Consider the following 27,757-nt stretch of genomic DNA (forward strand, 5'->3'; position numbering starts at 1 on the left):
GCTGGAGTGTGTGTGAGCATAAGCGCAGCTGGTTCATTCATCCACTCACTATTTTTTTAGCGCCGAAGATGTGCAGACCCTGACGACACAGTGATGAACAAGTCAGACGAGGACGCTGGCCCATTCTGCAGCCTGGGGGGCAGAGACAGAAAACAGACAAGAAAACACAGATCTTTTCTGATTATGAGGAAAGCATCCTGGTTTGGCGCTATGACAGGGACTTGAGTGCTGGTAGTTTACATGGGAGGTGACTTCAAGAAGCAAACTTAGGAGGCAGGGAAACTGAGACAGGGAAGGGAGAGAAGCCAACGATATGTGTGTTAGTGATGGGATGCCACTGTTGGCACCTGGAAGTCAATCCAGTGGGGACCCTCTGAGCGACAGTGGTGTCCCACTTAGATGTAAGAGCTGGGGATTTAGATGCTCCCACCCATCACCCACTGGTTCAGGGCTGTCTCCAAGGGTGCCAACTTCTCCATGCTCCTGGATCATTCCCGGGGGCACTGGACATGTTCTCTGGGCAGAGAAGCCCTTAGGCCGAGAAGCAGAGAGACCCAGGTCCTTGCAGAGCGAGAACTATCTGCCTCAGCTGCAGGTGATCTCAGAGTGGGCCAAGACCCCACTCTCTAGCCAGCCATAGTAAGGACTTTGGATGTTTTTCTAAGAGCAAGGGTCTTCACAGAAGCTTTTAAGCAGAAGGGTAAAATGAGCTTAATTTGTAAAATGCAGGAGAGGAGCAAATTCCTGGAGAAAGTAAGGGAAAATGGAGTCCAGGTCACGCTGGCCTCTCAGAGGAGCTGGACATGTCTTCACTGAGACAGGAGTGAGGGTCCCAGTAGGTCTGGCATAAGGAAGAGGAGAAAGTTTCTGTTGATGGTTTTCTTTCATTCCTCCTTAAGGAGTGAGGTGCCCTCATGGGCTGAAATGGGGGTGGAAGGAGGTTAAAGGGGAGAAAACGTAGAGAACAATTTTCTCCGGGCTGCCCCTTTCCCCACCCTCCCCCCCATTTGAATTTTGTCGGAGGCATGAATTTAAAGGGCAAGGAATGAGTTCATTCAGAGTGATTTTTCTTCTCTGGCAACATTTTGCTGCCCTGGTGTTGGTGGACAGAAGTGAAATAATTGGCTTCAACTTGGCTGGGGATTTGGCAGGTGAGCACAGCCCAGGATGGGAGTTCTGGGTGCTGGGGGCCCCAGAAAGGAGACATGATTTGCTCACCAGTAGAGTCAGGGTGGTGGCAGGGACCCAAGGCAGTGTGGTGTCTATGTTTTCAGGGTGAACTTGGCTTTGGTGATGGCGCTTCCTTTTTTTGGGTTTATGCTCCACAACTGAAAATTCACTTATTTCCACACCATCCTCTTTCCACCTCACTCCCTCTCATCCGTTAGAAGAGCAGTGGAAAACACGTGAACCAGCCCAGAATACCTTTCTGAATGCAAAAGCCTATTTTGAACATCAAAATGTTTTCTGAACTTTAAGATGAGTTGTTTAATATCCATTGATTAAGAAGATATCTAATAAGAAACTATACTTCAGGGACATTTATATAATTATATATTTCATGGGTATTATGTTAATATGTTCTCACTTTTCTAAGATTAAAACAGTACAGAGCAAACCACAGTAAGTTAAAATTTCCAGACCCAAGTTAAAGCTTAGTGCTTATTAATGAAGGATCACGTACAGATAGCAAAGAGTGAACCAGTTCAAACATCCTGGGACTTACCATCTGAGCTGTACACAGACTTCTCTATCTCATCTTACGCCACCTAGCTAGTCAGCTTGATTTTTGACCCAACATCAGTCATAAAGAAATCACATCCCTCTCAGTAGTGGGTTAAATTTGCTCCTTAGAAGGGAAGGGACACGTGGCACGGATACTTTGGAACCACCCTCAGACATGACTCGTTATTCACAAGTATCAAGTCATATATCCGAGAAGTAGAGGATAACACATGGATCTGGGGCTATTAATTGGATGTTCCAAGCAATAGGGCTTCATCCCTGACAAGGAGAGATCAGGGTGTTTCTTTGTTGACACCCTGGGGTGTCAGCTCTCAGGGGCTCAGGGCCTTGCCTTCCCTCAAATCTCAGAAAACGTCTCCAGCATGACCTCAAGAGGCTGAATACACAGTTTGCTTCAATCTTGGTTTGGGGCAAAACATTTTCTTCACACATGAAAGTCATCCTTCCTTTGCTTAGTGTTTATTTTCCCTCCCCTACAGTCAACCAGTGTCAACATCTTGATGTTCATTCTTAAAGTGTCCTTCGTGTGTGTGTGTGTGTGTGTGTGTGTGTGTGTGTGTATAAACACAAGTGGTATACTATACAAATTATATTTCAGTGTGATTTTTACTTGATGATATGTCTTGGACGTTCTTCCGTGTCTGGACATGAAAGTCTACTACATTATTTTAGTGTGTGCAGAAAAGTCCATTGTTCCATAATTTATCTAGCTTCTCTCCTATTGAGGTATATGTATGAATTCCCCAACTCCCTGCAGTTTTGCTATAATCCACCAGACTACAACAATTGTTGAATGTATTCTATCTTTGTGCCCATGTATCAGTATTTCTTCAAGCTTGGGTTTCCAGAAGCAAAATAGTGGGGGTAAAGGGAATATACATTTAAACACTGGTTGATGATGCCCCATGGATTCCAAATGACTTCCCAAGTTCACACTGCTTCCAGCAGGTATCTGAAAGCACCTGATTCCCCATAGTCTTGGTAATCAGTCTTTTTAATTTTTGGCAATATAATGAGTGTGAAATCATATCTCATTATTGTTTTACTTTCTATTTCCCTGGTGATTAGTGGAAGCTGTGCATTTTCTCATACAATTATTGGCATTTGTATTTTTTTTCTGTGAATTGCCTATTCATGTAATTTGTCCAATTTTTATTGTGTTGTGTGTCTTTTTTATTGATTTGTATAAGATCTTGATGTATACTGGCTATAAATTTTTTTTGTGTTAAATGTGTTCATGTAATGTCTCCTAATTTGCTGCTTGTAATTTAACTTTGTATTTAAGGTGTCATTTTTCAACAAAGTGTTTTAAACTTTTATGAGATTTAATATGTTAATCTTTTATTATGTGGCTTCTGGGTTTTGTGCTTTGTTTTAGGAAAATCTTTTCAACACCCAATTATAAGAATTACTTTATAGTTTTATTCCAGCTCTTTTATAGTTTCTTTCTTTCTTAATTATTTTTTTTTTTACATTTAGCTTTTTAATGTAACTGGGATTTGTTTTTGGTATGGAACAAGTTATGCATCTAATTTATTTTTTTATATTTTAATTACAGTTGATATTCAATATTATTTTATATTAATTTCAGGTGCACAGCATAGTGGTTAGACATTTGTATAATATGAGAAATGATCCCCCTGAGAAGTCTAGTACCCACCTGGCACTATACATAGTTATTACCATATTATTGACTATATTTTCTATGTTGTACTTTACATCTTCATGACTATTTTGTAACTGCCAATTTGTACTTCTAAATCCCTTCACCTTTCTCGCCCCGCCCTCCACTCCCTCTCTCATTTGGCAACCATCAGTTGGTTCTCTATCTATGGATCTGTTTGTTTTGTTTATTGATTGATTTTGTTTTTTAGATCCCACGTACAAGTGAAATCATATGGTATTTGTCTTTCTCTGTCTGACTTATTTCACTGAGCATTGCTCCGTTTCGGTCTATCCATGTTGTTGCAAATGGTAAGATTTCATTCTTTTTTATGATTGAGTAATATTTCATTATACACATATACCACCTCTTCTTTATCCAATCGTTTATTGATGGGAAACTTAGGGTGCTTTCATATCTTGGCTATTGTCAATAATGTTGCAATGAACATAGGGGTGCATATCTCTTTTCGTTTCTTTACTTTTTTAATTAGCCATTTTATTTATTTATTTATTTATTTATTTATTTATTTATTTATTTATTTATTTATTTATTTATAAGAAGGGTGCAGCTCACAGTGGCCCATGTGGGGAACGAACCAGCAACCTTGGTGTTATCAGCACCACGTTCTAACCAACTGAGCTAACCAGCCACCTGCATATATTTTTTTAAATTAGTGTTTTGGATTTCTTCAGATAAATGCCCAGAAGTGGAATTGCTTGTTCATAAGATAGTTCTATTTTTAATTTTTTTGCGGCACCTCCATGCTGTGTTTCATGGTAGCTGTACCAATTTACAATGGCACCAAACAGTGTATGGGAGTTCCCTTTCTCCACATCCTCATCACCACTTGTTGATTTGTTGATGATAGTCATTCTGACAGGTGTGAGTTGGTATCTCTTTATGGTTTTAATTTGCATTTCTCTGATGATTAGTGAGCATCTTTTCATATGTCCATTTGCCACTTGTATGTCCTGTTTGGACAAATATCTATTCAGTTCTTCTGCCCATTTTAAAATTACATTGGGTTTTTTTTTGGGGGGGGGTATTAAGTTGTATGAGTCCTTTATAAATTTTGGATATTAACCCCTTATCAGATGTATCATTGGCAAATATCTTCTTTCATTCAGTAGGTTATCTTTTCGTTTTGTTTATGGTTTCCTTTGCTGGTTCTTTTTTATGTTTTCTATCTCTTTGTTAACGTTCTCACTGAGTTCATCTTCTCTTCCCCTAAGTTCCTTGAGCATCCTTACAACCAGCATTTTGAGCTCTGTGTCTGGTAGATTGCTTACCTCCATTTCACTTAGTTCTTTTTCTGGAGTTTTCTCCTGTTCTTTCATTTGGGACACGTTTGTTTGTCTCCTCATTTTGGCTGCCTCTCTGTGTTTGCTTCTATGTATGAGGCAGATCTGCTATGTCTCCCAGTCTTGGCAGAGTGGCCTTATGTAGTAGGTGTCCTATGGGGCCCAAGAGAGCAGTGTCCCTGATCACCTGAGTCAGATGCTCCAGAAATGTCCCTTGTGTGGGTTGTATGTACCCTCCCGTTGTAGTAGGGCCTTGGTTGCTGTTGGCACATCAGTGGGCTCACTGGCTGTGGGGATTGGCCATGACCACAGTATACAAGCTGTTGTGCCTGGGCTGATTCCATGGAGAGGGACTCACTCCAGCAGGCTCTGGTGGCTGCTGAGACCACCCTTTGGGCATGCCACTTGTGGGGCTAATTGGGTAGTGCTCTGTTGTGGTCTGAAGCTGACTACTGGGTGTGTTGGTTCTGGGGTTTCTTGGGAGGGGCTCCAGTGCAGCCTAAGGTCAGTGCTGACTGTGACCAGCCCAAGACTACCTGGTAGGAGCTACAAAGTGATTCGTGCCTGTGCTGGACGTGGAGGCATGTGGAAGAGGTCACACTGTGAACCGAGAGTGGTTGCCACCAGTTCTGGGCCTGGGGCAGCTCAGCAAAATTCCCAGCACACCCCAAGCCCAGCTGCCACCTGCCAGCTGCCCACAAAGCTCAGTTGCTGAAAGGGCCTTGGGCAGTGCATGAGGTGCGTGTGGCAGCGTCTCAGGGAATCATCAGAGTGGAAGGAGTGGAGTTCACCAGGCTGATGCAGATTCAGATTTGGCCACATGGGGAGAAGTCTCAACACAGGAAAGTTGGCACCTGCCTGCTGGCTCCGTGTGAGGCGGGCTCAACACAGGGACAATGGAGGCTGTCCCTCCATTCCTCGCCCTGCAGCCACACAATTCAGTCTCTCCCTGTATGTCTCTGGCACCCGCTAGCCATTGTTCCTCTGCTGGAGCCCAGGGTGAGTGCCTGTGAGTGAATGAGTCCATGTATGGGCCCTTTAAGAAGACACCTTGTTTTCCAGTAGCTTTCTTTCCATTTGACTTGGAATCCTCAATGGTTTTCACAACAAGATGCTGTGGGGGCTCCTCTTCCCCACACTGGTGCCCTGGACTGGGGAGCCCAGTGTGGGGCTGGGGTCCCTCACTCCTCAGATGGGGAAGACCTCTGAAGCTGAGATATCGCTCCCGATTCTCAACTACCACACTTGGGTGTGGGGCCAGCCCATTTCATGTCTCTGCCCCTCCTACCAGTCTCGAGCTGGCTTCTTCTTTATATCCTTAGTATAGGACTTCTGTTCAGCTAGTCTTCAGATGGTTCCTGAACAGGTTGATTGTTCCATAATTTAGTTGTAATTTTGATGTGGTCATGGGAGGAGGTGAGCACAGTGTTTTCCTACTCTGCCATCTTAACTAGAACCTCATTTAAACTATTTTTTTAATAGTCCCTAATGTCCTAGGGATTCAAAATGCTGTATTTATAGCAAAGAATATTTTATCACTTACTATAAATGCATGTATTAAATTGTTTAAAGTAGAGCACTTTGAACAATTCCTACTTCTTTTATTATTGTTGTCATTATAGATAAAATTGCCACATACACACAAAACTGTGTGTAGATTTATTTCCTGTGTGCAGTCTACAAGTATGTGTTCATCTATCTGTTTCACGCAGTTTGTGATGCTAGAACAGAATGCCATAGAGTGAGTAGTTTAAAAATAGAAATTCATTTCTCACACTTCTGGAGGCTAAAATGTTTGAGATTAGGATGCCACCATGGTTGGGTTCTGAGGAGAGCCCTCTTCCTGGTTCACAGATTGGCTGTCTTCTTCCTGTGTCTTCACTTGGCAGAGAGCAGAGAGAGAGGAAGCAAGTTCTCTTCTGTGTCTTCTTATAAAGACACTAATCCCATCATGATGGCTCCACCTTCATGACCTAATTACCTCTCAAAGGCACCATTTCCAAATACCATCACACTGGGAATTAGCATTTCAACTTATGAACATAGGAGGGAGGGACACAAATATTTAGACCATAGCACTATTCCTGTTCTTCACTACATCATTTAAATAAATATAGCATTAATATTTTTTCTCACCTTCATCTGTACAAATTTCCCCTCATTTTATTTTTCAGAATTTTCTTAAATATGTTCATACATACATTATTTCACCTCTATTCTTCTGTTGGTTGGAAGTTATATACAACTCTCTTAGTCTTTAATAATCTCTCTAGATTACAATGTGCTCCACTGACTTATCAAAGTCTCATTTTGACTGGTAATTTTATTTTTCTCCTGTACCAGGTAAGGACCTTAGGACAGCTTTACTCCATTTATTGCTGTCTTGACTCATGTGGTGTTTTGTGTATTTTAACTTTATGCATATTTAAAATCTCACAACGCAATATTATTAGTGTCCTATATAACTGATGTTCATTTTGATTTACCTACAAATTTCCTTTTTTTTCCTCTTCATTCTTCATTTCCAGTGTTGCACTGGGGATAATTTTTCTTCAGTATTTTCTTAAGTGCAAATTGGTTAGTGGTGAAGTTTGTTGGTTTCTGCTATTCTGAAAATGTCTTTATTTCAATTTTGTTCTTGAAAGGTATTTTCACTGGGTTTAGAATTCTAGATTGGCAGTTATTTTCTTCAAGTACCCTGAAAATACCATTCTTCTGTTTTCCATTATTGCTGTTGCGAAGTCAACTATAAGTCTAACTGTTGTTAGAAGTAATCTGTTTCCACTCCCACCTTTACCTATTTTTAAGCTTTTCTCTCTGTCTTTGGTTTTCTGTAGTTTCACTATGATATGTCTGAATGTATATTTATTTTTATTTATTTTGCCAAAGGGTCACTGGGTCTTAAATTTATGGATTGATTTCTTTCATTAGTTTTGGAGATCTTAAAGCCATTTTATTTGTTCAAATATTGCTTCTGATCTAGTTTCTCTTTACTCTTCTTCTAGGACTCCATTTAAACCTATTTTAATCTTTCTAATTGTGTCTTCTATGTCTCCTACCCTTTGTTCTGTAATTTCCATTTTTCTGTCTGTGCTTCATTTAAATATTTTCTTCTGATATATATTTCAGTTCAAAAGGCACAAACTTTCAGTTATAAAATTAATAAGTCCTGTGGATGTAATGTACAACATGATGCCTATAATTAACAATATTGTATATTTAACAGTTGTTAAGAGAGTATATCTTAAAAGTTCTCATCACAAGAGGAAAAATTGTAACTATGTGTGGTGATGGATGTTAACAAGACTTACTGTGGTGATCATTTCATATATATATATATTCATTGTTTTGCACACCTAAAACTAACATAATATTTATGTCAATTATATATCTCAAATAAAAGAATGTTACATTTGTCCAAATGCTTTTCCACTCTCAATTGAGATAATCTTATATCTTTATTCACTTACTTTATTAATGTGATTTATAACTACAGATTTTCTAATATCAAATTATTCCTACATTTTTGGGGAAACATTCTTCTTGGTGATAATGTATTAATCTAATACATTGGTGCATTTGATATACTAATGTATTCTTTAAAAATTTTGCATTTAAGAACTTAAATGAGATTGGCTTGTAGAATTTGGGGGGGGCATTATATTTATTCAGTTTTGGTATCATGGTTATGCCAAACCTTATGTAATGAATGGGGGTGGAATATTTGGTATAATTAGGTATTTTTTGTTTTTTCAGGATCTTGTTGTAACTGGCCCCCAACTCCATATGGGGTGGTACCTATTTGGGAGGTAATTGTTGACTATTATTTCAATTTCATCCACAATTTGTTCATTCGGAATTTCTATCTCTGCTTAAGTACATTTAGGTATTCAAAGTACATTTAAGTAATTTTCCTAGAAATTATTTTATCTAGCTTTTTAAATTTATTGAATAAAGTGATTAGTGTTCTCTTACAGTTTTAAAAGTCTTTCCCATATCTTTACTAGGTATATTTATCATTTTAAATATTATTTATTTTGCCTTTTCTCTTATTTATTCATTGTAGCTGGAGATTTGTATATTTTATTACCACTTTAAAGACAGCTTTAATTTTACTGATCAAGCCCACTTTTGTTTTGTTTTGGTTTTGCTTTTATATATTATGCTATTATGTACTATGGCCAGAGAGAAAATATTTTAGCACATTATTTTTGAGATTTTTATTTTGATGGTCAAATTTTAATTTTCAAGTTACTTAATTTTAAAGGGATACTTTATTCCTATTTGAAAACTTGTTCTGAGTGCCGTTTAACTCATAGCTCATCAGTTTGTAGAGTTTGATTCCTCTCTTTCATAGTGTCGGGTTTCCGTACAGACTCGGTGAATTTCTGCTGTGTCCTCATAACCAGAAATACATGCCTATTGTGTTTCCCCTGGCCTGCCTGTGTGCTTATGAAGGAGGGGTGGGAAGTACTCAGTAGGGAGGGATTGGCTGGTAGCATGTTTTTCTGGGTATTTAGGTTCCCATTCTTCCTAGCGGTCAGTATCATCCAGGGTCCCCTCTGAATACTCTGGACAAAGCTTTACACTCATGGCTTCATTTCTGTCTGTCTTAGGAGAAGGAAGGGGCCAGTCTGGCTGCCCTAAGTGCTGCTCCTATAATAACCCCTCTCTGAATGACCAGGCTTCACTGTCTCTTCTAATACCTTTGAGTTTAGACTTCCCTGGAACAGCATCTCCCTTCAAAATGGTATTTTTCTTTAGCAGTTTTCCTCTGATTTAGTTTCTTTTCAGATCAACTCCTGTCTATTTGCTTTTAAATGTTCTCACCATTTCTGAAGTACTAGTATCACTTTCTGTTGTTTTCCTGGGCTATTATAAATTTTAAAAATTGTTTTATTTCATTTTGGAGAATTGTATATGACCACCTTCACTACTACAAACACAACTGTAGTTTTAAATAAATCCATGTTTTATTAACCTCAAGCACCCATGTACACTTGAAAAATAGTTGTATCTCTATATAAAAGAGTTATATGAGATGTATCTTATTTATCACATATATGAATTTTTCTGTGTTCAGAAAATATTTAGTACCTCTATGAATTCAAGACTTCCCAATGGTCTGTGGGAAGGTTGAGAATAATGTGGTAGACAGACAGGACCAATGGTGCCCCACATATTAGAAATCTAAGATAGGTAAATCTGGAAATGAATATAGTCCATTTGTCACTGTAATGTTCTCTTCTGAGATTTATCAATTTAAAAATTAACTTTTGGATGTTAATGTGGACTATATAAATGTTTGTATGGGTGGTGGAAAAACTGATGTATATGCATTAAAATAAGGAAAAATATGGTTGCTGAATTTGGGTCAGTTGTTTTAAGCCTGTTTGTGTAACAAAGGTTAAATATGATTCTCTGTTGGGGTCTGAAAGATCATCTCCAGGTTTGATTTGCTAGGAGGACTCACAGGATTCAGCAAATGATTATACTCACTGCTGTGGTTTATTACAGCAAAAGTATACAAAGAAAAGTCAGCAAAAGGAAAAGTCACATGGGGCAAAATCTGGAGGAAACCAGACGCAAGCTTCCCAAAGTCATCTCCCAGTGGAATCACACAGGATGCTCTTAATTCTTCCCGTAATGAGTTGTGACAATGTGTGTGGCATATCTACAGGGAAGCTTATTAGAGATTCAATGCCCAAAGTTTTTACTGGGAGAGCCCTCTGCCTAGCATGTACCAAAGTTTCAGCCTCCCAGAAGGAAAACAGGTATTCATCCAAAACCGTATTGTTTGTGCAAACGATTTAGGCACAGGGAGTCACTCTTATCTTTTAGGGAACGTTTTATATCAGTGTGAGGAGCTGTTTACCATTCAAGTTCCCAGATGCCAGCCAAGGGCCAACCTTGCCAGCAGGGCTTTCTAAGGATAGCAGTCTCAGCTCCACTATGTGTGATGTCTTTTCTGCACAATTCCTAACTTTTGCTTTCGAAAAGAAGTGATGGAACAAATAATAGGTTATTGACTAAATCTGCAAGTTCCCCCTCCCCTTCTTTTTCCTACTCACAAACCAAGGACATGTCAGTTAATGACATATGCGATTCATGGGATGTACTTTGACAAACATTTATGCAGCATCTACTAGGTGCCAGGCACGCCACTAAATGCTGGGGCTGCAAAGACCATGAGACTCACAAACCCCAAACCATAGTCCTTTGCTGAGATGTGCAATTGCCAGTCCTTCTATTTGGCCCTGAGACTGCCTATGACCTGAGAGTCATTTTTCTGGGAAGAGCTGGATTTTCAGTTGTGACTTTTATTGACTTTGACGATCGGAGGCTTAGAACCATGCCATCTCAGGAAGGATAGAGGAGCTTATGGAAATTGTCCAGCTTGAACTGTTTGGGTGAGATTCATCTGCCAAGAGTGGCAGGCTTATTTCCCCTGACAATTTTTTATGTTTCATTTGGTTTTATTTCACTGTTTGGGAAAGATTTTCCCCTGATGTTTTTTTTTTTTTCTGTTGTTTATTTTTATCTGCTAAGGTGGTGGTGGAAATACCAAGTGGCATGAAAGAAATGTACACAGGGGCTGTGAGGAAACCAAGGTCCTGGAAGAGCCCTTTTGTCCTGATTTGTCCCCAACACCATCACTGGATCCCACACAGTGCCTCAGGACAGATGGTATGGCCACGTATTAGAATACTAAGGTAAGTAATTATGGAAATGAATATAATCTGTTTGTCACTGTAATGTTCTCTTCTGATATTTATTAATTTAAAAATTAACTTTTGGATATTAATGTGGACTATGTAAATTTTTGTATGGGTGGTGGTAAAAGTGATGATGTATATTGATTAAGGTAAAGAAATATATGAGGTCTGACAATTATGTTTGCAAACTTGTTGCAACAATGTTGCTAACCTTTTTTGATATCAGAGGGATTATTCATTATGAATTTGTACTAACTGGACATACAATTAACCAAGTTTACTACTTGGAAGTGCTGAAAAGCCTGCGTGAAAAAGTTAGATGACCTGAGCTTTTTGCCAACAATTCATGGCTCTCGCATCACGACAATGCACCAGCTTACACCGCCCTGTCTATGAGGGAGTTTTTAGCCAGTAAGCAAATAACTGGATTGGAACACCCTCCCTACTCACCTGATCTGGCCCCCAGTGACTTCTCTGTTTACGCGAAGATGAAGGAAATATTGAAAGGAAGACATTTTGATGACATTCAGGACTTCAATGGTAATACAGCGATAGCTCTGATGGCCCTTCCAAAAAAAGAGTTCCAAAATTGCTTTGAAAGGTGAACTAGGCACTGGTGTTGGTACTTGGCTTCCCAAGGGGTGTACTTTGAAGGTACCCATAGTGAAATTCAGCAATGAGGGATGCAGCACTTTTTCTAGGATGAGTTCACAAACTTAATTGTCAGACCTCATATGTTTGCTGAATTTGGGTTGGTTGTGAATTGTGGTCTTGCATTCTATGATCATCAAGAAACAACTCACTCTGAGCTCCCCTAGGTCCTGGGTTCCTTATTATAGGAATCAGACTTTGGAGGGACACGGAATAGAGGAGAAGTCAGGCCCAGGATTTCTCAGTGCTGCTACTGAAGCTTGGAAAGGGGTTTTCAGTGGGGGATGCTGGACCAGCCCAGCAACTTACTCCAGGATAAGAGGTCAAGTTGCCGCTATAAAGCAGAAGGAAAGGCAGTGGGGCCGGGGCCAGGAGACCTGAATGAAGAGGGAGCACAGGGTTAGGTTCCCCCAACACACTTGGCGAGAAGCAAAACAAGAAGTGCTTGCAGAACTGAAGTCTGTTTCCCTGCTCCTGGAAATTCAGTGTTGATCTGTATTAAGAGTGTGGGTGGGGGCTCTTTGGTGATCCCGGGTGAGGTGGGAGGACACAGTGCTCCTTGATAGCCTTTCCTGGGACAGGCTGGTAGATTTCATTCTAAGTGTATACTTCTGTTGTGTCTGCTTAACACTGCTGGTGGGAACAGGCCAGGCCTGGCCATCATGAGGACAATTGCAGGGCAGATGGGCCCAACATCAATGAGACAGATGGCTCATTTGGAGACTCTCACTGTGTTTTTTGACGTTATAGGTGTCACTTGTGCATTTTGGTTTATTTCTGAATTGCTTCAGCCCCTTTAGTGGTCATGGGATATGATGCCATAAGGGATTTTTAAATGAACTTTCAGTTTGAGGAAATTTTGGGTGTAAGGGTTAGTCTGTAATTTAGGAGTCAGATAAAGGTGAGGGGTTGGGTCATGATCTGGTGACGGGTTCTGAGAAATATCCCAAGGCTCTTATCTCAGTCCACTGAGATCCTGGGGTTATAATTATGTTTAATAGAATGTTGAGTTGCAGAAAAGAGGTGAGTGGATATTGGGGACTAGTGGCTGGAGTGTGGTGATGCTTTTCAGACGAGCCAGGGAGAGAGAGTGGCAGTGGGGTAAAGCACCTCTTCCATCTCAGGTGCTCTGTGCCAGCCCATTACCCCGCTGAGCTTTTTCTTTAGCCGTAAATGGGGGATAATATTTGTACCTACTTCCCATAGGGAAGAATTGTTATCAGGATGGAGAAAAAGCAGGCACGGGAAGCAGTTAGCCCAGGGCCTGGCCTAGAGTGATTACTTTTCTGCAGACTCATATTGATCCTTTTATTATTACTATTACTGTTGCTATTACTCCTGCAGGCTCTTACCAAGAGTGAGGCTATGCCGTAGTCAGGGCGGGAAGTCATGACTAGGAAAGTGAGGGTCAGAACTTTCTGGGAGAGAGCGATTTGATCCTTTGCTAGGCCAGCTGGGGAGAGAGATACCTGCCTAAGGAGAGAGGAATGTAATACTCATGCATTTCCATCTCCAGAGTCTAGATTAGTCTGGGGCTCTTGGGTCCTGGAGGACCTTTCTTATCCTGTTAATCTGAGGGTTTAGTCAGTTACCTGAGGGCCTCTAAGAACTGAACAGAAGCAAATGAAAACTTCCAGAACGTCTGTGCTGAACTGCTATGCGATGACACTTTTCTAATATGTCTCGGACTCGGTCACTAAGTCAGCAGCTATCTGTCCTAAATGCACCTCCCCGCCTCAAAAAAAAAAAAAACCCCAACCTACAATACAGAAGGTGGCCGTTGTTTTTGCTTTACTTGAACTTTGACTTTCAGAGTTGCATCCCCCGTAATAAGTGGAACATTGTGCGGATTCATGTGTGGGGTAGCCATACAGAGTCAGATGCATGCTGCTACCTTTGCCCCTTAGAGCCTATTCTGAAAACAGCTGCCAATGATCTGCTAGAACGAGAATCAGATCAGATCTCTGGTCAAAATCTCTACCCTCGACTCTCAAATGCTCCATCCCAACACCTCTTATTCCCTCCGCCTGCTTTATATTTTCTTATTAGCACTTATCATAATCTAACATTATATATTTTATGTATTTAGTTTAACATATGTACTCGTTTTCCATGGCTACTGTTAACAAATTAGCACAAACTTAGTGGTGTAAAAGAATACACATTTATTATCTTATGGTCCCAGAGATGATAAGTGCAAAATGGACCAAAATCAAGGTGTGCCCGTGAATGACCTCCCAGTTCATAATTCTTTGGAGACTGAATCCTACTTTACAATGCCCAGGGAAAAGTCTAGTCGGCTCAGCCAAGCCAGTGGGCCAGGTGTGAATCATCAGTCACTGGGTGCCAGCAGATGCGGAGTGCTCCTGTATTTCCCGGACAACTTCATCCACCTGGGTTCCAAACAGCACACCCCCTTCCATGAGACTTTCCCAATTGCAGCAGCACCCAATGCCCCTGTACCTTTAGATGGGAGAGTTGCAGTATGCTACAGTCGGAGCAGGAATGGCCCATCTGCTGTAGTTTGCTGCTTTTTGAGAAGCATGACTTCTTGGTGTTCTGAACACCGCGAAGTCGGAACTCTCTGCCTCCGGGTCATGGATAGAAGTTCCACAGAGGCTGCTAAGGTCAGGTCATAGGCCAGTCAGAAGCGCCAAATGGGTTTGGTCAACAGATGGCTTTTGTTACGAACTCCACGTCCTAAGGACCTTACCAGTTGGGAACTAAGACGTTCTTTGAAATTGAAGAATTGAGACCAATCACACAGCTGTGCAAAATAACCAGTGACGCTATCTAGAAGCTACCACTCCTGCTAGGATAGCAGAAATCTTTCAGTGATGCCAGGTGGTGGGGCCAAGGAGTGGTATTCTCTCCCGAAGCCCACATTTACCAGGTTCCTTCAATCAATAGCTTGAGAAATTTAGATTTCTTTCAGTAGATTTTCAACCTTTGGTCTCAGCAATTTCTTCTGTAATTTTGAAAGGGCCGCTGGGAAAATCAACCCTTTCAGGTCTCAGTTTTTCCAGAGTGGGGAATGGGAAGTGACCCCTATGGCCTCCTCCACCCAGATTGTCTGTGATTTTGTGACAAGAGTCCGGGGTCAAGAGGGATTGATGATGAAAAAATTTCCATGACTGAAGATGGTTAGGAACCTTGTGCAGCTGGATCTGTGCCTCTCTTTGGTCTGTTTCGTGTTTGCATCTCTTAGCTTTTTAAATCATCCTTGAGCAGGCCCTGTGGGGGGCTACTGCAGGGTCTCCATCTTACTAGTCACCTTTCCCTGATCATTGTTCATTTGGGTTCTCTGCTTTGATATTTGATTTGACTGATGTTGATTGACATAGAAGATGCAACCTGGGCGGGTCCATAGGGAAAAAGTCCTCTTAGGTGTTGCTGCTGGCCCCTCTTGTGGATGGGACTACCTTCAACTCGTCAGGATCTTGGAGGACCCAAAATTATTTTTGCATATTCTAAGGGTGAGAACGATCCAAAAATTACGGGGAAGCCCAGCAATAAAATCAGAGTTCTATAATTAGAAGTGTCCTTAGAGTAAGTTGGTTCAACCTTCCCATGTATGCTAGGAATTTCTGCTCCATCATCCCTAAGAGGTGGTCAGTGAACCTCTGTTTGCACAGCCCAAGTGATGCAGAGCTTATTACCACCTGAAACAGCTCATTCTATTTTTAGACATCTCCAATAATATCAACTTGTTTCATCTACAGAGCTGAGATCGGTTCCCTTTAGGGGCCATCCACTTAAAGATAAATCTTGGGTCACCAGTTTGATCCCACAGAGATCTGTAGGCTGTGTAACTCATTCATGCGAATCTTCTTGTCTCTAGGCTAAAGAGTCTCCAAAGCAACAACTGTTCATTGAAGCACATGGCTTTCAGTTTCTTCCTCATCTTGGAGAGTCCTTGGAGAAATCTCAGTCATGAGCTGAGTCACACAAAATAAACAGTGGGGAGCTTCTTCCTGAATCTGAAATGCCTTTAGGAAGAGTGTTCACTCACAGGTACTTGCCAAGGAGGGAGAGGGTTGTTTCAGCTGTGGGTTCTGTATAGGAGCATCTGGATCAGATAACTTGTTGAGAAAGTTCTGAACCTTTGGGCCAGAATGAATGTCCCATTTGTTATGTCTTTCCAGGGCCCTTCTTATAGAATGTCAGAGCAAAAATAGCCCTCAGAGATCATCTGCTTTATCCTGTTATCCCATTTTACACATGGGGACAACTGAGTCCCAAAGAGAGGAATAGGTTTGGCCAATGTCATTCAGTGGAAGAAGAAATTGGAGCCCAGATCTTGTGGTTCTCAAGTTCAGTGAGACTACATTTTATCTGAAAGAAATACTAAAGATCCCTACGTGTCTTTGGTTGCTGTGGTCCTCAGAGAGATTTTTCCCCTGGAAATTACCTCTTCTTTCCATTGTGGTTTCCTCATGCTGATCCTTTGTCTCCGCCCTCAGCTCAGGGGTCACGACCCCTAGCCTCAAGCTTCCTTCACACCCTCATCTCTGGGACTCAGCCCCTTCCTAATTCATGACTCCAAGACTTATTGCCACAAAGATACGATGAAAAGAAAATCTGTTAATATTCAAGCAACTTTGCTAAACAAGCAACTCTTTCAGGGTGACTATTTATTGCTATTTATGATGACAGATTATCTTTCTGATTTCCCCCAGCACATGTCTCCAGAGGAAATTAGATACAGTACTTTCCTTAAGCAGGGCCAGGAGAAAATGTTTCTATAAATACTTAACAACTTGTCAAGGGAGATTACAAATATTGGCACGTCCTTCACAATGTCATGTGGGTTATTGAAGCTGTTGTAAGGAATCAGGATGGTTTATTTTCTTCCTGCTCTGAGGTAGTGCTACATTTTCTGAGGTCAGAGGAGGTGCTTCTACAGGCAGAAGCTCCAGGTCCGGACCGAAGGCCAGCATCCTGGCATCTCCTAGCATCTGTCTTTTCATGGCACTATTAAGAGGTTGGGTTTTGGGGTCAGAAATCTGGGTCCACTGACTCCACTATTTCCCAGCTCAGGACCATGGGCCAATCCTTTAGCTTCTCAGTACCTCAGTTTTCTCTGCCGAGTGATGATGACATTACGATTCATTACAAGGTGCTTCAGTGAGGGTAATGTAGGAAAGTCCCCTGATGTGATGAGTGATCTGCAAACACAGATCTTGTTCTCTCTTCCTTCCAGTCCGTTGAGAGGACCTCCCTCCTCAGCAGACATGGATGGCACTAAGCTCCATTGTCTTCCATGTTGCTTAGGAGAAATTGGACAATAATAAGTATAAGAAATGATGTTAATAAAAGCTAACATATCTCCATCTCTTACAATGTGTCAAGAATTGCGTGTCTAAGGGCTTCACATGGATTTCATCATTTAATCCTCGTAGCAACCTTATAAGGAGGATATTAGGAGCATCCTTCTTTTACAGAGGAGCAAACCGAGGCAGAATAATGTGCGCAGGACCACACAGGTGGAAGGTATGCAGCTGAGATTACCATCAGACGCTCAACTACCCAGCTATGCCGTCTCCAAAGGAGCTGGCTCCTTGTCCTTTCTAGTAATTTCTCTCCTCAGTACCTTTAGGAATTTTCCCTTTGTCCTATATGTTCTGAGTTTTATCATCATGGTCTGGTACAGATTTTTTATTTATCCTGCTTACCACTTGGTAGAATTTTTTAGATCTGGGACTCGTGGCTTATTTAAGCTCTGCGAAATTCTCTGCTGTTATCTCTTTAAGCACCGACTTCTCTGTTATCTCCGTGTATCCTTCTGGAACTCCTATCAGACCTATATTGAGGCTTTTGGAGTTGCTTTTCATGTCTCTCAACTTTTCTTTCATATTTTTAAATCTCTTTTCTCCTTCTGGTTATGTTCTATTTGATCTCTGTGTTCTCAGTTTTGCTTTTCAGCTATGTTCAGCATTCTGGTCAATTTCTTTATTGAGTTTTAAAATTTCATGAACTCTCTATTTCATTTCTAAGATGTCTAATTGGTTCCTTTTCATAGCCACTTCCTTTTTATTTCATCATTTTATTTCTTGTGTCATAGGTGTGGTTCCCTTCTTGACCTATTTAAATTTATTACCATTTTTGCTTGTTACCTCCGTAGTCCTTCTGGAGGGTTCTGTTTGATCTCTTTTCCCTCAAATGGCAGTGATTTCACGTATGGAGTTTGTTGTTAGTCCTGAATGGTGGCATTTTTCCTCAGTGCTTTGTGCCTCCTGATTTTGAGTTCACCTGCTGCGTCCTGTGCTGGGCTGAGCTCTAGGGAGGCCCCTCAGCTGCCTCTGCCCATCTCCACATCCTGTCCTCTTGGCAACCAGGTGCAGGGTGTCTCAGTGCCGGTCCTGGGTGGATAGGAAGCAGGTTTCTGATTCTTGGGTTTCTGATTCTCGGGGTCAAATGGGAGGTGTGCTTCTGGCCTGCAGCCTGGGGTGGTTTTAGCCTCCGCTTAATGCTGCTACATTCCTTGCATTCTCGTGTTTCTTTTAGGAGCCTTGCTTTAAAAACTACAAGGATATCTCTTTCTTATTTTTGAGCATGCATGTGTATTTTTCCTTAACACTAGGTGTTTGGAGTAGAAAGGGGTTTTAATATCATCTTAGTCCATCATCTTGAACCAGAAACCCTCTCTCATTGTTATTCTTTGTTAAAATGAAATAACTGATATATGCAAAAGGTATACATAATATTGGCTATAAAGTATAATAATAAATAATAATAAAGAACACACCTGTGCACTGGACCCCCGGCTTAAGTATGAAAACATGACGAATGCTGCTGAAGCCACTGTATATTCCTTCCTGATCCAATCTTTTTGTCTCCCCCACCCCTAGGTGACTACTCTTGGGTATTTTTTCTTTATCTTTCTCTTGCTCCCCCTCCATTATGTTTCACCATTTTTTTTTTTTTTTTTTTTTTTTTGTACAGGGAAGTGCCATAGCATCGTGCTTTAGAATTGTGCTATGAAGCTACAAAAATAATGAAAACACATTAGCACATAAATGGACCAACAGATCAGTGGAACAGAATAGAGAATTTAGGGAAAGACTCAAGTTGTTCGGAAATGTTCTAGACAGTAAAGGAGGCATTCTAAATCAAGGGCAAAAATGATGATCTATCTAATACATTGGTATTGGTCAATTTGTTATCCATTTGGAAAAAAATAAATTGTAGATCCTTATCTCACACCTTACATAAAAATGAATGTCTAATGGATTAAAAAAATCTAAATTAAAAAGCCAAATCACAATAGAAACAGAAGAAAATTTAGGAGAAAATTTTTATAATCTTGGGGTGGAAATGCCTTTTTAAGTAATACACAAAACCCTCAAAGCTATGAAGGAGTAGATTTATACACTTAACTACACAAATATTGAAACCTTTGACCTCGTCACAAAAGACATAAAGGAAATCCAAAGACAAACTCCAGAATGAATGAAAATATTTGCAACATATATAATAGATTCAATAGTTACTATCCCATTCAAAACAAGTCACCTGTAATTCTACCACTTAGGACCACTATTTACATTTTAGTATATAGTGTTTCAGACTTTTCCCTCCTCTTATGTGCCTTTTTTCCTTATGCACATTGCTTCCATATCTGGGATTACACTGTACAAAATATTTTTATAATGCTTTTTACTTAATATAGTGTAAATGTTTTCTCATGTAAGTAAATACATGCAAATTATAATTTCTTCTGCAAAAATTATAATGTATATTTGTTATATATTATATTCAGGTGTCACCGTGTTTCCCCGAAAATAAGACCTAACTGGAAAATAAGCTCTAGCATGATTTTTCAGGATGACATCCCCTGAACATAAGCCCTAATGCATCTTTTGTAGCAAAACTTCATATAAGACCTGGACTTATTTTTGGGGAAACACAGTAGTACCTGTTTAACAAATTATTTAACTAATTTTTAAAAGTCAATATGCCTAATATATGAGGGACGCTTACAAATCAATAAGTAAAAACCAAACATACCAGGGGGCAAAGGAAATGAATAGGCCATCAATCCACAGAGGACTGAAGAAGAAAAACTGCAACGGCCAACCAACATAAAATGCCAATCTCGCTCACTAATAATTAAAAACATGTAAATAAAACACTTTTTATGTATACCACTGAGAAAAATTTAGAAAAGTAGATAATACTGAGGCTTGGCAAGGATGTAGGGAAATGGACAGGCGTATAACCTCTTGGTAAATTGATATAGTATTTGCCAGGCAACCTGGCAGTATCTATAAAAAATTTTTTTTTCAAAAGTGCATGCCTGGGCTGTGACTCAGCAATCCCACTGAAATCACAGCCTGAGAGATGTTCACTGAAGTGCTGTAGAAGACAGAGGAGAGGATGGTTAGGCTGGTGCATAGGACGGTGTCAGAGAGTTCTAATTTTGATTAAGTATACTTAGAAAATATACTTGGGCTATGAGTATTTAAAAAATTATTTTTTCTAATTTTTAAATTTTTTTTCTCATAAATATATTGCTAATCAGAAAGTAAACATTTTTAAGGACAGATGTGTTAATGAGAAATTTGAAATGCTTATACTATATGTGCACTCAGTATATGTCCCCCACAAAAACAATAGCAGAAACAAACAAACAAAACTAAACGAAGCCAAAATAAACCTAAACAAACCAAAAAAACCAAACCACAAAACTACACAATAGACAGACAGTGGCCACCTCATTACCCTCGGAGAAAAATCCCCAATTCCTTAGAATGAGATACAAAACCCACAGGGAACTGGGTCTGCAGCCTTCTGTAGCTTCCCAGCTCATCCTTCTCCCTCACACCGAGCATTTAAAGCAAAGCAACTTCTAGTATTTCCTGAATGTGAAATAGTCTTTATTGACTGGGTTCAATGCACTTGCGTTCCCTACCACCAAAGGGGCCACTCCTTTCCAAGCTGCCTGCCTTGTCAGGTCACATCCCTGGAGAACAGATGCTGGCCTGATCCATCAATGTATTCTTAGCACCCAGCACAGGTACTTAATATGCAGTCATCACAGTAAATGTGTGTGAATGAATGAATGAATGAATGAATGCATGCATGCATGAAGCTAAGGCCCAGGGTTTTGGCCAGAGACAGACTTAAGACCCCAGGGAAGCTGTGGTAAGGCAGGGCTGGATCTGGCTCCTTGCTAACGGGTGCTCTTTCCCCCACATCACATGTCTGCTGCTTCAGTTATTATGGGGAGAAAGTGGTAAGAACACAGAAGAGGGCTTTGAGAGCTGAAAACAGGCCATACAAGTTCACGCTGTCTCACCGGCTGCTAAGTCCCACTTATGTCACAAAATCTCCGCCTGCCATCGGCCCAGGGCTGTGGAGCACCCTTTCTCTAAAACAGTGTGTCCTGCTGGAGGTCCTAATTAAGCACAGGACAAGATGGAGTCTGCAGGATGCCTTTGACAGGGGAGAGAACTGGGGCAAGGCAAAACCTTGCCATTTATCAAGTGTACACAGGTGCATTTGCTCAGCAGATTTGGGGCCACATGAATAAATCACTTTTTTATTTGAAAGCAGCTCCAACCGCACAGCAGAGACACTTGAGTCATCTCTCTGTCCAGGACTTGGCTTCCACAGGGCCCTTCTAATGAATCTGGTTATTTTTAGCTGTAATTAAAATCATAACATACAGTGTCATGGATTCCATTTTTTCTAACTGATGTGCAAGCAGTTTTTTAAAAAATTATTAAACTGACTATAAAAACTTTGTAATTTGGGGGTATTTCAGGTGTTCAAGCAGAAAGTCACCCCAACAGTCATGCCAGATGACAGGTAGTCAGTGAGGAAATTAAAAAACCCACACTCTGGCTCTGTCGATCCCTCTGCTCTTGCTGCACTAAATTACCGAATTAATAGGCTCTTGGAAAAGACTGACACACAGTTACTGTGAGAAAGACAATTAAACATGGAAACCCACTTTTTCTCACTGCATTTAATTTTAACGGGAGGCTTTGAGACTGAATAAATGTCTTTCTTATTTCTTTTCCACTTTTCCATAATTTCTTCAGAGAATCACCTAGAATGTTTAAGATGCTTCTCCCTTCCTGATCCTCTCAAGTAGTTCATTAAGGGTATGTTTTCTCTGGAAGGTTTCTTGGGATATCAAGGAGAATTACAAATACCCATGTTGTTCAGTCGATTCCTGGATGGTCTTCCTGTTACTGTCTTCACTTCTTCCAAACAATCTAGGCCCAATTCATTCATTCATTCATTTATTCACTCACTCACTCACTCCTTTGTTTATTCATCTGGTAAACCGTCCTTGCATCTTGCCTTCTCTAGGCACTAAAGAGGTTGGCTGGTCTGATCTTGCTCCAATTCAGTCTAAGGGAGAGAGAGAGAGAGATGTAAGTAGGTGATTATACACCCAGGCTGAGAGCCTCAGTGATGGACATAGAAGCAGGAGGACACAAACGATGAGTTATTCACACACAGGCGCCCTCCTGCTTCTCTGCACCCATCACTCAGCGCCCTGGCCTCTGTCTGGAGGCGCTCAGCACTCACCTGGTACAAAACAGGCACTTGCTAACCGTGTCCTGAATTCACTCAAGTTGTTAACCTTTCCATTGAATCCTCCCAAAGTTATGCATCCAACTCAAATTAGGCTGCTCTCTGCCCCAGATACTCTCATGATTAATTGTGAAGAAAAATCTGTTTTGAGGGGAAGAGGAGGACTTTTTTTTTTTAAACCCCGCTTTTCTTCCAGCCTCAGCTGTTCAGCAGTCAAGCATTTGTCATATTTTAGTCCTTTAACCACTAGTCATTTCTGACTAATACCCAGCAGGCAGACATGGGGTATGATTTCCAAGATGATAAATGCTTCCCTTCTTATCTTTTGATATCTGGAAGTAGAAAATTTCAAGGAAAAAGGGTTTTACACCAAGATGACCATAAATCTCATTGTGTTCACAACAGAAGGCTGACCAGAGGAGTTTATTAAATCCGTAAAAGATTTGATGTATATCAAACTGTTACATAAAGTCAATACTTTGGAGAGAAGCAGACAATAAATACTCAGCAAGAGGCAATATTTCTATCAGGGAGAAGGCAATCGCATAAAGATTAGGGGAGCAATTTCAATATTGCACGTCTCTCTCTGCAGTAAGGAGATATGTCTTGTTTTCCAGAATGATCACTGGGGAAGGAGTAGGGGTGGGGCAGGTGGCCTTCTGGGCTTGGCTAATCTTACCATCAAGCCCAAACTAGGTGTTGTGGGCTAAATGTGGGCTTCATATGTTGAAGCCCTAACTCCCAGTGTGGCTGGATTTGGAAATGGGGTTTCTGAGGAAGGGTTAAGCGACGTCGTAAGGTTGGAGACCCTGAGTTGAAGGTATCATAGGTCCTACGCCATCTGCATGGTTACGGCACAGGCCTCTCTGGAGGTTGGGGTAGAGGCTGAAGCAGAATTCTCAGCACGGAGCCCTTACCACAGGCATTCGCTGGATCCATCCAGAGCTATCAGGACCTGGGAATCTGATGAATGAGTTTTCCAGGTGACCTGGTGTGTGTCTTACTTAAGAGCGTCTGTATGGAGACACTGTCAGCCAGACCCATTGGTTGCAGCCCGGAGCCTGCCTCAGCCACCCTGGGTGCCATCTTGACCACCCTCTGCTGTTGATGGTGGACCTGACCTGATCAGCTCATCTCCTGCCCTTGACCCCAGGGGGTCACTTCTTTTAAGGCCTCATCCTTTCTGCTACCTAGAGGTGTACACTCTTGGGCTCTTCCTTCTTTGGTAAAATATTCTTTTCTGGAAGCCCACCCAGAGCAATTAGGAGCCCAGGGAAGGCTGCTTGTGTTGGGGACAGGAATCGCCAGCTGGCTCTAGGGTGACAAGCAGGAACAGCAAGTGCAGCAGCCCTGGGCTTGGCCCCAAGTGTCCTTGGGTTCAACTGATCACTGTGCTTGTGCCCAGAGAAGACCTATCACCCATGTGGTCTCTCCAACGGAGGGAGGAAAGGAAAGGGTCACTTATCACAGAAGAATGGCAGGCCCACTACTGGAACGCAGTTAACTCCGGGGGTATGAATCCTGAAAATCCACAATGGGGAGATCCCACCCTGCCAATAAAACCTCACCCAATTCAGGGTCCAGGCTCAGTCTTGTGAGATGCTCAGCTATCTCCTACCTCCCCCTCACTCCCCAGTTGGGTCAGGCAGAGTCATAAGGCCAGCCTTGGCCCCTCATATAACAAGGACCATAGAGAGGGGAGGGCCCCTTCCACAGTCATCCTCCCAGCAGTGGGGTCAGGTCTAGAAGGTCGGCGTGCTGATCCTGGGGCCCCTCCCTGCTCCTGTGAAGGAAGGATTTGGCCCAATCTCTCTGTGAGCCCCCGGGTGGGTCCAGTAGGGCTCTCTACAAAGTCTCCTTTTTCTTCCCAGCAATAGGAGTTAACTGTCTATGGGGAACAAGCTCGAGACAGGACTGGACTGGGCCCAACCACAGCTCCTTCCCCCCCTGACTTGCCTTCCCATCATGGAGTTTGGGCTCCACTTGTCCACAGTTAGTGCTCTGTCTTCTGAAACCCCTCTGTCATAATCCTAACACTGAACTCTACGGAAAGCACAGAGGATTAATGGAGAATGACCAGCCCTCACCAAGGGATGGAAACTGAGCATGGGCATAACTGAGCTGAGGGATGCACAGGATTTGTCTCACATGAGGTCCTTTCCCAGACGTGCGGTCACTTTGGGTCCTGAGCTGACCTCCCCCTGCACCATCACTGTTAGAGGGTTAACTTCAAACGCAAAATCTTTGTATCGATGCTGCCATCCTGTTGGCGTCACTTAAAAATAATTTCAGGTTTTCAAATAGGTACATGTAAATGCAAAATTCTAAAAGGGTCCGAGCAGAGAGTGTCACTCCCACCTCCTTCTCCCTGTTACCCTGGGGCAGTCATTGCCAGTGATGCACAGGTCTACTTCCAAAAAGATTCTATGGCTTAAAAACATGTGGCAACTTCATGTGGATCAACCGAATACAAGCCTATTCTTATACATTTGAGTCAATAATCTGAATCACAGATTTTAATACCGATGGCAGGTCCGACTGTTAGTCTTTCTGGTTAGGGAAACCTGTTTGCCTTCAAATTTATTCCCTGTTCTTCCCCCGCCTTTTTCTCTGTCACAGGGTAGAGTGGGATGAGGGATGGACTGGCCCCTGCAAACAGTATTTCCCAGGCTCCCTGGCCAACTGGCTTCCATTTAGTTTTGGCCACTGGCTACTCCTCATCAGTGATTGGTGGGAGACGGCATGGGAGGAGGGGAGAAGCCAGGTTATCCCGCACCCCGGCCTTTGCTTCCCATCTGTAGAGTATCGCAGGCATTGTCTGTGTCTCCTCTGTGGTCCACATCCCCCCAGGCGGCTTGCATGCTGGTCCCAGCTCCTAGGGGAACCCCAATTGCAAGGCTCTTTTAAGGTTCCAGCTCCTGCTGGGGATCCTGGCTCCCGTGATGTGGAAACACCTCTCTTCCGTGACCCTGCCACCCTTGGATAACAGGGCTCCGTGTGGTTGGCAGTTTCCGGGCTGCCTTACCTTCTCCTGCTTGATTTTTTCCAGCTTTCTAACACCTTTGTAACTGGTTCCTTGTATCACAGTCCTTCTAGTAAGGATTCTGTTTTCTTTACTGGCCCTTAACGGATCCACTCTGTGAACGCTCAGGATTTACATTTTGAATATGGAATCACCGTCAACTTGACTTCTCATTAATGGCACCCAGTGGTTCGAGCCCAGAAGCCTGACTCCCTCATTCTCACTCATCCAAGAAATCCCCAAGTCCCATTAGAATCTCGTCTGTCATGTTTCCTGAATGTGTGCCCTCCTCTCCACCTCCAAAGTCCCACTTAGTTCAAGCCTCATCTCATCTCACTCTCCAACCCGTCCTCACAGCTTCCACTCCTGGCCCCTCACCGTCCATTTCCAGCCTACAGTATTCTAAAATGAAATCTGTTCATGCCACTCTTCTTCTTAAAATATACCCGTGTCTTCCCATTGTCCTTCTGATGACATTAAAGCCCTCTTCAGGCCCCTATAGTCTCTTGTTTCTCCTTCTTTGCTGCCCTCTGCCCAGTGAGAACAAGACATATAAAAACACCCGAAGTTCCCAGTTGACACTGGCTCTCTTGTCTTTGGGGCTTTTCATGAAACTCTTCTTTCCTCCTCTCCTTATACCTCATCATCTGTCTGATTCCTACTCATCCTTCAGGTCTCATTGTAGATGTTACTTCCTCCAGGAAGCCTTCCTGGATCTTCCAAGACTTAGTTGGGACATTTCCTTTGTACTCTACAGCATTCTGTGCTGCCCCCATGATCTCATTGTTTCTATTCATGTCACTCTGCCTCTGGACCGTAAGCTCCATAAGAGCAAGGGCTATGCTGGTATCATTTGTAACTCAGTTCTCTGTACTCTGCCCAGTGCCCGGCACATAGTAGGGGCTTCAAGGGCTTGTGTCCTTGACTATGGAGTGCAACCACTGGTGAACCTGAACATGTAGTAGATGATAGCTCCCCTCCTTGGGTTTGGCTGCAGTGAACCCCTGGCTGGGGTATGGAGAGACCTCATTCCATTTGATTAAAAAACACTCACCTGTGTGAGCCCTGGGAGGGAGCTCGAGATGAATCACCCTCAGCTCTGTATCAGGAAGCACTGGTCTAGTTTTTAAAGGAAATCCTGCCTTTGGAAGTGCAATTGGGTGATGCATAGGTTTTGAACATTCTGATCTGACCTCAGAAGTTACCTACCAATTAGTTCAGAGGTTGAAATATGGTGCCAATGAGGGTAGAGCCACAGGTCAGTCATGAGGTGGAAGACGGGACTGTCACAAGCAAAGTAAAACAAAACAGAGCTCTCTCCCAGAATGACCTGGCAGTGGCCCTACGCTGGGCCCAACTCCTGCAATAGCCTGAATGCCCGAAGATCCAGATCTCTCATTCTCCCCTCACTCACCAGCTCTCAGGGTGAGTCAGCCACATGGCTGCTGCAACAAAGTGAGCAGTCGGGGAGACTAGAAACACAAAGAGAGGTCTGGGATTCCCACAGAGTTACTGAATAAGCACTGAAAGCCAGGCGTGGGTATCGGTCAGCATGTGCCCATTGCATGGACTGGTAAGGTGAGGTTAATGAACTCAACAAGCAGTAATGGGCCCTTGTTAGTCTTCAGGCTCTGCTGTGTGCAGCTGGCAGATAGAGTAGAGTGGTACCGACCGCCAAGGAGCTCACTGTGGGCTTGAAGAGCAGGACAGAGAAATAAATAAGAGTTGTAGCCATGGGATAGTGGAAAACCTCTCGAGAGGCCTTTTGAAGGACAGAAGGTCAAGGTGGACTCGCTTTTTGTCATGCACAGCTGTAGGGAAGAGGTCTTCATGCGCCTGGATGGAGAGGAGGGACCACTTCCGGCGATGAACCCACTTTCAAAGGGAGCCTGAGTGTGGGGGTTTGCAGGTCACAAAGCAGGGTTGTCACAAAGTGGGGTTTCTCCTCAAGCATCTGACCACACAAGACCCTATTTTGCTTCGCCTTCCTGAGACCCTCTCAGAGATGGTGCCTTGTTGCTGAAGAGCAGAAGCCCTGTCTCCTTTGTTTGCGTGTCAGGACAGATGGTTTTCAGAGGGGCAGGCAGGATATTGAGGTCACAGG

The sequence above is a fragment of the Rhinolophus ferrumequinum genome, chromosome 21, assembly GCF_004115265.2.
Source record: "Rhinolophus ferrumequinum isolate MPI-CBG mRhiFer1 chromosome 21, mRhiFer1_v1.p, whole genome shotgun sequence".
Taxonomy (NCBI): Eukaryota; Metazoa; Chordata; class Mammalia; order Chiroptera; family Rhinolophidae; genus Rhinolophus; species Rhinolophus ferrumequinum.